This window comes from Lactuca serriola, chromosome 1, assembly GCF_051521515.1.
Source record: "Lactuca serriola cultivar US96UC23 chromosome 1, Lser_US96UC23_V15, whole genome shotgun sequence".
Taxonomy (NCBI): domain Eukaryota; kingdom Viridiplantae; phylum Streptophyta; class Magnoliopsida; order Asterales; family Asteraceae; genus Lactuca; species Lactuca serriola.
The window spans coordinates 18,120,229-18,131,866 of NC_136408.1; the positions used below are offsets into that span (position 1 = coordinate 18,120,229).

The 11,638-nt window shown below is 31.5% G+C and overlaps 1 long non-coding RNA gene and 1 pseudogene across 6 annotated transcripts; one reads left to right on the plus strand and one right to left on the minus strand.

Moving 5' to 3' along the window:
* The first annotated feature begins 260 nt into the window (after positions 1–260).
* On the plus strand, positions 261–1,070 carry LOC145067690 (dirigent protein 22 pseudogene; annotated as a pseudogene).
* A 3,375-nt stretch (positions 1,071–4,445) lies between these two features.
* On the minus strand, positions 4,446–6,900 carry LOC145061935 (uncharacterized). Of its 6 annotated transcripts, XR_013687393.1 has the most exons (6): positions 5,578–6,900; positions 5,383–5,480; positions 5,105–5,138; positions 4,936–5,001; positions 4,808–4,844; positions 4,446–4,587 (listed from the first exon to the last, which is right to left on the minus strand). It is a non-coding gene; the product is annotated as an uncharacterized LOC145061935 (long non-coding RNA). The 6 variants fall into 6 exon arrangements; XR_013687418.1 differs by having other exon boundaries at positions 4,936–5,480; positions 5,578–6,284; positions 6,477–6,900; XR_013687414.1 differs by having other exon boundaries at positions 4,936–5,480; positions 5,578–5,948; positions 6,032–6,900.
* Positions 6,901–11,638: the final 4,738 nt, after the last annotated feature.

Sequence of the window (11,638 nt, forward strand, 5' to 3'; positions counted from 1 at the left end):
ATGGAAATGTTTACAAGTACTTTTAAAACTCTATATTCAATGCCAAAGCTCATAAATTTCCATGTTTTTGTCTTCCTTTTAACGGTCTATATTTGTTTTCCATATGTGGTTCCATCTCTTGACTAACTTTATATATTTTTCCCAATCAAATTATCAAACTTTGACTTTGACTACTTGATAACACAACTGTCAAACCTACACCATACGCCACGCAAAAACTTGCATATAATAGCCTATGTCCTGTTAGAAGTTTAAGTTATATCACATCACCAAATCACAAGAAGCAAATCTTTAGAAGAACACTAGCTTTCACACATGGCGTACACAAAACTATTTTGCTTCATGTTGGTTGCGGTTCTTCTAGCCTCTGTTTCAGAGGCCAGAAAACGAAACGCAACTCATATTCAATTTTACATGCATGATACTCCTACTGGCCCAAACCCCTCTGCAGTTCGTGTCGCAGGGCAACCGATCAATGCCACGGACTCCAACATGGGTGCCATGTTCGGGTTCGGATCCATCTATATCATGGACAACGCACTCACTGCTACACCTGATATCAACTCCACCCTTATTGGTCGAGCCCAAGGGCTGTATGCCATGTCTTCCCAGGAAAACGAGGTAAGCCTCCTCATGACCCTCACATACAACTTCGTCTCAGGGGTCTACAATGGTAGCTCTGTCAGTGTGGTTGGTCGGAACCCTGTCATGGATGAAGTTAGAGAGATGCCTGTGGTGGGAGGTACTGGCGTTTTTCGGCTTGCTCGTGGTTTTGCTCTGGCAAAGACACATTCGATGAATCTAGTTGATGCGATTGTCGGATACAATGTCACCATAATACCTTACTATTAAAAAGTATCTAGAGTTGAGTTCAATAGTTGATACGTTTTTACTTCAATTTTGGAATATCTACGGTAGTTTCATCATGTATGCCTGCCTTGTTATTGTACACCATAATTTACATCATAACGGATCATTTTTTTTTATTTTTAATACGAGCACTTTATGGACTTTCAGTTTTACTTTTCAACTTTTCTACATCTTTTAAATGAAATGACTTTTAATTTTAACTAGTAAGTGCCCCAGGTCACTTATTTTGTTGGGTTTTTTGCTGCCACTTACATCTGTTATTTGAATTATTTTTAATGTCAGCACATCTGCACATGAATTCATCTGTCTGTGAATCAGTTTTGATAGAAGCCTCTATTATTCCCATATCCTGACTAACCTATACATTATACAAACAAATAGTATTACATTTGTTAAATAAGCATTCATTTTTCTATTCAACATATAAGGGTAAAACGGTCCTTTATTCTCATTCAGACAATATCTTGACTAACCTATACATATAAAGGTAAAATGGTCATTTATTCTCGTTCAAACAATATCTTGACTAACCTAGACATTATACAAACAACTAGTATCACATTTGTCAAATAAGCATTCATTTTTCTATTCAACATAGAAGGGTAAAACGGTCATTTATTCTCATTCATATAATATATCGAATCTGAAAAACAAATTATTCTTTAATATGTATGTATGTATATATATATATATATATATATATATATATATATATATATATATATATATATATATAATGTTTGTTTTTGACTTGGTTACAAAAAAGAGACACTATGGAATAAGTGATGAGTTATAGGGATTATGCATTTAGATATATTAGGGTAAAGTAGTAATTTATTCTCATCCAGTAATACTTTATATTTGGTATGATAGATAACTATTCCCATGTCGGGTATGATAGATAACTATTCCCTTGTCCTGACTTAGCTATACAAACAAACAATTTGTATAACACTTTTCAAAATGAGTAGTCATTTTTTATTGAACATTATTTCACATAAGAGTAAAATGGTCACTTATTGTCATTCATTTTACCCACTCCTACTTTACAACCAAAATTGATAACATATATGTAAAAAAAATCATGGATTTACAGTAACAAAAGCCATAGCTTCTTCACTTTTGATCAATAGATATTTCAAGAAAGAAAACATGAACAAAGCCTGAATATGAGAGACCAGCTTCAACTATTCTTTCTTGATTTGTATCTGCACACACATTCACAACATGAATCAAATTTTAAGTAAGTTGAAAAGCTTAAATATGAAGAAATAGAAGTAGGATACTATAAAAAACAAATCAATAGAAGTATGTTGCTATTTATTGAAATTACATAAAAGAGCTAAATGCAAGAAATAGCAACATACTTTCACTTATTTTTGTACTATAGCATCATACTTCCAAACTTTTCATTACAACATTCCACTTACAAATTTGCTCATTTTAGGACATTATACTTCAGTATTTTTTAATATAAAAATCAAAGTGATAATCTATAGAAACCACATCAAAAAAACTACTATGAACATATATTATTTCAAAATATTACGTAAGCCTTTCAGATTTATGTCTTTTAAGCAACCTACTTACATATTTCTTATAATACCAATTTCCTTAACATATTTCTTATATTATCAATTTCCTTATTAGAAAGCATAAAATTAAAAAAAAAAAATGAAATATGTTTTTTTTTGGTAAAGAGGTAAGTTGTTATTATTAAGAAGAATAGAAGTTGGTACCTTCAATATGAGGGTAAGAAGAGTAATAAATGGTTCAACCATTTAAGGTAACAGCTTTTGCATACTTCAAAAAAAAAATTGTGATGAAAATATATAAAATCAGTCTATTTTTAACTTTTATCATTGAACTCGCCTCATGTCAACTGAGATGAAAAATGGCTCAGCCTGTACATTTAGTAGCCCACCATGGTGTAACTAAAATTATTTGGTCCACTTAACATTTACATGAGTCCCAATCTAATAATAAAAGGTGCATCACACCACAACTTAAAATAGAAGCCAAAAATACTATGTTTTCATTTAAATTAAATATATGACTTGGCATTAAAGTTGTTGGCATTTAGAAAATAGCAGCCTACTAAACCTTCTCTATGAATGCAGACTTGTAGTAGATAAATAATCTTTGAACTTAATTAACTCCATGATAATTATTAATAGTATCTTTCCCTTTTTAATTCAAATAACAACTCTCTAGATCCGCTTATTTCAAAATTCAACTCAATAATACACTTAAATTACATAATGGATACCATGATTTTTCTAATTTCCAGATAATACACATATTGTTGATATCGAGCATTCCCTGAATATAGAAATAACGAAATTTGCATGTTATTTCTTTTTATGTAAATATTACAAACAAATATAGCGCTTACATTCATATTTGAGTTTATGTGTTGTACCGTTTTATCAAGCCATATACATGAATATCCTTTTGGAGTTAGATTAGGGTTGAGGATTCTTAACACTTTCCATCCATACCACCACCTGTGTTTGTTATTTGATCATTTTTTGTGTAAAAACCAAACCGTTAACACAACACACGCTGATGTTGGCTTCCTCTTCATCGTATTTGTCGAATTCTTTTCTTCTCCTTGTGCACAGAGATATCAGACATCCACAACACGCCGATTCCTCTTCCTAACTTTGTCTTCCAAGACTCGATTGTATCATTGAATCCTCGAGTATTTATCGATATGGAGTCTTGGGTGAAGGTATGACTATCAGATTGTGTTTCGTTCCTGGATTCCAATGGAACTGGAATGAAGCCGTTCTTTGCCGAGTGGGAGCATGATTGAAGAAGTAGTTGAAAAATCAACAAATGCAACAAATTTTACATATCAAGAAACCATTTTTGTTGATATTTTTGCACAAATTCAGAAAGATTGGAGAAAATCGTTGATCATAATCATGAACTATTTGCTATCTGTTTGTGTGTGTGTGTTTGAGAGAGAGAGAGAGAGAGAGAGAGAGAGAGAGAGAGAGAGAGAGATTGAAATTGAAATACCTTATGAATATGAAGAGTCGAAATTGTAAATGCTTGGAGGAAAAGATGGTGGAAACGTCAAAGGCTTGGAATCGTAGAAGGAAGGAGTTCAAGAATTTGGAGAACATTAAATGGATGGCGGTGGGAATGTCCGATCGGGCAAGAAGATGGTTGAAAATTTACAAGGACGAAAAGAGTCGATATTTACATATTAAAATCTGAAACCGGTGCACTTCACTATTCATAAGGACCTTGATTTTTAATATATGTATATATAATACAAACACTTTATGCTAACCAGAGAAGGTTCCCCCGCATTGCTGGGGTTTGAAGCCTTCAGTATTTTTTGAGTTTTTAGGTATAGTCAAATGGTTTTATGGGCTTTGTTTCAAGAGCATACATGAAGTAGGAAATCATGCTATTTATAAAAATAAAATAAACAAACAACAAGTAAAATAAAAATTAAATTCGGGATATTTGTAGTCAAATAAACTGTATGACAGATGAAACAAATAGAAATGATAAATTTCTCACATTTATGAACTCAAGTTTATATAAAAAGGTTCATGTAAAAAGCGAGTATCAAATCTAATATTGAATTTAAAAGTTAAAAGTAAAAGTAAAGTCAATAAAATGAAAAATGATCGAAATTATAGCAATTTTCATTGAAGGCTCCATTTTCAGACCCAAAATCTTCTCCTCGCACGCCATCTGAAACCGGAGTTTGCAACAAATTAGCAAATGTTTTTTAATGATGATTTCATAGAAACAAAAAGTAATAGGAAGTCAATAAAAAACTCATGCCCATAAGCATTCAATGTATCGTGTTCATGAAAAATTACCATAAAGATTGAACATAGAAGCATATATGCTTTTGGGTTTAAAAATGAATAAAAAATGTAATATAGAATCACCAAATCATGTATTATACCAAGTCCAATGTCTAGACCATTGTAAGCAAGAGAAAGCTACAACAACAAAAGATTAATAAATTCAAATTTCAATCTCTAATCATGATATGAAACAAATAATTTGATTTTTTTTGTTTTTTTTACTAACCTTGATTTGGAGTTGGAAAATTTTAAGATATTGAACAGTTTCCACAAGCATTGTGCTTATTTCAACCTTCATTAACAAAATAAAGTAATATTATTTCGTTAAATGGTAGTAAAATAAAGAAAACTTAAAAAATAATAGGTTGCCTATCTATCATTTGGGAGAAGACTACATTCTTAATCTTAAATTGAAGCTCGGTTCCTTTCCTGAAAAAGAAAAAAAAGTTACTTTATCAGACTGCAAAAAGGTTATTCCTCTTAATGTTGCCTTTCAATCTACTTGCCACCACGTGAATTAGTGCTACATTCCTGTTTTGAGCAAGTCAGCAATGGCAATAAGCAACAACAACTTTGCTATTCTTTTAAGTTTAATTTTGCATCTGAACTTCTATTTTTTTCAAAATTTTCTAACAATAGTCACGTTGTCTCTATCTCATTAAAGGATATGTACCTGAAGAGTGACTGATGAAGTAGTTAATCTGAATGCATATCCACCAATTGAAGGATGGCTAATTATTGCAACCTCTTTAAAAGCTTTTGTGGTTGGATCTGCATCATATGAATAAATAACAATCATAATACAAAAACATCATCTCTTTTTTATAGGTCGGCCTAAACTTTACAAAAAAAAAAAAAAAAAAAAAACCTGGAGAAGTGGTTGCATTTATCTATTTAAGTGCATTGTAGATATGGATAACAAATGAAACCCCTGAAATAGCTAGAAATAGATGTAAATGTTGTTGTTCTTGCTAAGTATCAACCAATATCATACTATTTAGCATAGCCAATAAACGAAATCAACTTAAGAAAGCAAAAATCTGAACAGTACATTTCAATAGAGGGAATATGTATATGAACTATATACTTACGAATTGACATTGTACCGTGTAAGGAAATCGGAACTGATGTAATGGAAGAAAGAAGAAGAGTTACCTCAGATTCCGACAAACAACAGAAAACATATTTAAGCCACAATAATATTATCAAACTAACCGAATCCATATTAAAAAATCGGACCTACAAATCCAGCAAAAAAACATGTTACAAGTATAGTAGGAATCGATTCAAGAAAAGGCAAGAGTAAAGTAGATAAACGTTACCGGATTAAAATGTGGTACTCAGAATCGGAACCAACTGACAAGCAACCAACATCAAAATTCAAAAAGTTCAAACTTAAACATGTAATTGAGTGAAAAAATGCATATAAAGAAAGTAATCCCTGTTAGGCATTTGATCGAACAACTTGCCTGCAATCTGATTTCTATGCTTTTGCTTATTCTAAGCATTTGATTTCTATCCTTCTATTAACTTTGAGTGGGTTGTTCATCATCAAGACTTTCATTCCTAAGAAATCTAAGGCATAAGACTAATCAAATCAAGAGACATCTGAGAAATGTAGACGAAGATGGATTGTTGACATCAGTCAACACACAACCAAAATAAGCAAAAAACATCATCACCATCACCAACGACACTGATAACCATGAAATTGGTATCAATATTGTCGATTTCAAAAGAAATCAGAAAAAAGGAAGAAAAAGGAACCTGAGGTGAGACGGTGTAGCTGTAGGGTACGAAGCTGGTGGTGGAGGAGGCTGTGAGAAAGCGGACCGACTGGTTCCAGGGGTCCTTCTGTGAGAAGCTGTCGACAGCGGTGCATGAGAAGTTGTCAGCGACGGAGATTTCTGAAGGCCGTTGGAGAGAGGCAATCGGCGATGAAGTTTTCCTGTGATAGAGAAGCCGACGAAGATTATTTGTTTCTTAGAGAATATTGGTGGTTTGGAGGAACGGTGGAAGGAACTGGAAATGGAAAGTTGTTTGGTAGAAGAAAGGTAGGTGGAGTGATTAAACCAACCCTGTTGGAGTTAAAGTAGCAGTGGTAAAGAAGAAGGAGAGGCGGTTGAAGTAAGCGACGAAGAAAAATCAGGAAGATGAGTAACGCCGTCCAGGAATTTAAAGTGGTGCATCAGTAGAAGAAGACGGTGGAAGAAAATGCAAGTGATTGGGCAACATAGGCGTTCGATCCGGGCTAGAACAGTACCGACCCGGGACCACGAATGCATATGTAATTTGAGCAGGGACAAATATTGATAAAACCCACAAACAACAAAAGTCCAGGGTCTAAAATGAAAAAGTATCCACGTTTACTGTTCACAAAGGGGGTTTAAAACTTTTATATATATATATATATATATATATATATATATATATATATATATATATATATATATATATATATAATGGAACATTGGAATGTGTAAGAATTTTGATTTATATAGATATCCAAAAAAAATTGTCATCTAACTTTTTTACATTTTATAATTATAAATATTTTATTTGAATTTATAATATTAGAATTTGTTTTTTTTGTTAAACTACCCGTGTACCCTTGGAAATTAAATGACTTTAGTGTAAGTTTTTCAGAAAAATCTACTCTAATAAATGAAGGTTTTTTTTGACACATGTCCCCTTCTCATTTATTTGGACACATGTCATTTTGTAGAATTTTTAAATTTTCTATTTTCCACTTGTCATTTTATTATATTTTTCATTTTATTAAATTAAAATTTCACATTTAATATGTAAGGTAATATATATGTAATGTATTCAATACATTAAAACCTCATTAATTTTAATAATTCAAAAAAATTCTCATTTTTCTTACAAATTCAAATTTTTAAAATTTTTAAAATTTCACATTTTTTTTTAAATAAACCCATGTAATACATGGGTCTCACACGTAGTCCTTAATAAATGAAGGTTTTTTTGTTACATGTCAACCTCTCATTTTAATTTTGACACTTGTCATGTTGTGGTATTTTAAAAATAAATATTATCCACTTGTTAATTTTTGGTTTATTTCAATTTTTAAAATTAAAATCATATATTTATATATGTAAAGTATTAAATATGATATATATGATATTAAATAGCAATAAATATGTATCTTCTTTATTTTAAAGTTATACATTAAAAAATATTTTATGTTTACACTTTAATGTTAAATTTTTTTTTTTAAATTAACCCGTGTAATACACGGGTTTCACACCTAGTGTATAAATATAATATATTTTTTGGTGTTATTGTTGGAACAGTAAGTTGATGAACGGTGTACGTTATTCCAAATTTTTATAGCTGATTAACAAACGTCATAGACGTAGAACCTGGGTCTGTAAATAAGCCCATTCTCCCTGGGCATTAACGGCCCACATCTTTCTAAAAGATATTTAATTAATACAACATTTGAACTTAAAAATATCATAAGAATAGATCTCGACTCTCGAACAAGCTTTTTAGAATATCAATTGTCAATTTATTTCGGTATAAAAGAAAATTGTTTCAACAAATTTATTGAAGTTTGTTAATTCACCGACAGTGGAAACGCACAACATTAAATAACATGTTATAACACTCTTTATTTTTTATTTCTTTTTTATTTTTTCTGATTTTTTAATTTCTATTTTTCCAATTGTTTTTTTATTTATGTATGTCATAATATTTATAAAAGCATATAAATTAAAAACACATATAATTTAATTAGATCCTAAATTAAAAATAACATTAGCTAAAAACGACATTACAAAAAAACAAAAAAAAAAAAAAACACATTGAACGGAAAAAATACAGTAATCCTAAATTTAAAAAACATATAAATGATAAACTAGTAGTCATCGTCCAAATATTTCTTCTCGATCTTTTCTTTCATCTTTCAGAGCACTTGATTTGTCTCAGTGTCATATTTTGTCACAAACAATATGTGAATAACCATAAAAATATGTTTGGTACTCTTGGTGCCATTTATCATCTCATATTATGTGAATAACCATATTTTGTCACAAACAATATCTGAATAACCATAAAAATATGTTTGGTACTTTCGGTGTCATTTATCATCTCATATTAATGTGTCGGTTAACCTTACACACTCTATTAATCAATGATAATTTTTCGAGATGCCCATTATTACTCTTTATAGTTACTATTAGTGTGTCTGTTAACCACACACACTCCACTAACTACTATAAACTATAATGTTTAGTTTTATGGATTATAATACTTTTCACATTTTTTCTAAAATAACTAAGAGTGGGATTTTATAAAAGATTTTGGTTACTTTATATGATTATACTTATTGTCCTATCATATCCATTCTGCTAACGACTCTCCACCAAACAAGGAAGCGGTGAATGAGAGTGGACACTCATTCAACCGTCATTTTATAGATATTTTCCTTATATCCCCTTATAGTTCAGCTTCGTGAATGAGACATACTAGCGATCCGACTAACTTAATCTTATAGATATAGTAATTAACTTTTAATATTTTATATATAAGGTGTATTTTAAAAACTTTTCAAAATACTAGGTTTAATTAAATTTTCGAAAGTAAGAAATTAATTGCATTTAAAATAAACCAGTTATGTTTTTAATCTTTATATTTTAATTAATCAAATAATTAAATGTAATTAAAACATAAGGATAATTCACAAATTCAGGATAACGATATCTGATTACTAAGATAATTATTCAGTTTTATATACAATAAAAAAAAACATTATTTAAAGTAGTTATCCTAATCAATTTATAAATTAAGCAAAAAAAATTCCGTTGATCAAAGGGTCCACCATGTCATGGTGAACAATCGTCATGTCGTGGCAGAACAGGAAAAAAAATGCGGATTCGAAGATCAACACGTCGTGGAAGAAGAATGCCATGGTGTGGCGCCGCAACAGAATGACGATTTTGTTTCCTCGAATTGGGTTTTGTGCAAGTTCAAGCAATGTACATTCAACTCTTAGATAACTATACGCTCTGATACCACTAATGAGTTTTAAATGTATTAACGCGGATAAATCTTTAACACTTAAGGGTACATGCAACCTAAAGATCTAAGTCGTAACACTATTGATGTAACATTCTATTGAACAACTAAAATCTAGAAAAAATCCTAGGTATTTCGAAAACCAGAATAAATTTTAGGGTTTACATACCTTGTTCATTGTTGTAGTAAACAATCAAGAATTCTTTCTTCTTTGATTTGGAAGCTAGCACCACAAGTGTCGTGGCTCGGATGGTTCACACCCAACCATATCAACAAGAAGTTTTTTAGAGAGGAAAGGGGGTATGAAATTTTCGACTATCTCTTGAGAAAGAGGAGTGACTGAAAATTTAAGCCCAATGGGTCTTTTTATAGTGTAACTTGGAAACCCTAAATAACCCTAATTAGAATAAAACATTGTTAATTCAAATCGGTAATTATCCAGCTTCCTAATTATCTGTAAACAATATTCCAGATTCCCTGGAACACCCGAATTTCGTCCAACCCTTCCAAGGAAGGTTATGGAACCTCTCTTGTTTAACTATTGAATAATTACACTTTAACCATTGCACTTTTAATTAATACAATTAATCCCAAAATTAATTCCAGATAATTTATGATTAATTATTAATTAAATATTATTATTTTTAATTAATATATTATTTTCATAACATATTAATAAATTCATTTATTGCTATTTATCAATCACATAATAAATCAATAAATCAGTCTCTCTCTCTAAAAATCAAGCTTTTTAATTACTAGGTTTGAGGGCAACCCAAAAGGATTTTGCTAATAATTCAAGTTTATACTAATTTAATTATTGGTTTGGACACCTAATCCAACAAAAGGCTACCCGCTTAGCCCAAGAATACACTTATTCTGCAAAACATGTAGCTCAGTTTGCCGACTACACTTATTCATACATCGAGTATCACTACTCGACAAAAAAGCTACATGCTTAGTCCAAGAAAACACTTATTCTTCAAAACATGTAGTTCGGTCCGCCGACCACACTTATGAATACATCGAGTATCATTACTCGAAAAAAAACTACCCGCTTAGCCCAAGAATATACTTATTCTTCAAAACATGTAGCTTGCTCCGCCAACTACACTTATACATACACTGAGTATCACTACTCGACAAAAATGTTACTCGCTTAGCCCAGGAATACACTTATTCTTCAAAACATGTAGCTTGGTTTGCCGACTACACTTATGCATACATCGAGTATCACTGCTCGACAAAAAGGCTACCTGCTTAGCCCAAGAATACACTTATTCTTCAAAACATGTAGCTCGAACCACAGACTACACATATACATACATTAAGTATCACGACTTGACAAACGGCTACCCGCTTAGCCCAAGAATACACATATTCTTCAAAACATGTAGCTCGGTCCGCTGACTACACTTATGCAAACATCGAGTATCACTACTCGACAAAAAGGCTACATGCTTAGCCCAAGAATACACTTATTCCTTAAAACATGTAGCTCGGTCCGCCGACTACACTTATACACGCATCGAGTATCACTACTCGAAAAAAAGGCTACCCGTTTAGCCCAAGAATGCACGTATCTTCAAAATGTATAGTTTGGTCTGCCGACTACACCAATATATCCATTACACATCAAAATACCCAAGAAACATGTTAGTTGACACCAAGTATCAACCAAGATATCTATCTAACATCTGTTGATGCCAATAACAAAACAATCATCACCAACAATAGTCAATGTACCAAAATAGACCAACCACATAATCAGAATCGGTTAGGCACATAAGTGAAACAACAAGTTCACGCTTGCCTACGAAAACAAGAGCATAACCGACTCACATATCCTACACTATCAAGACTTGCTAAGGAGATGAGAACGCAAC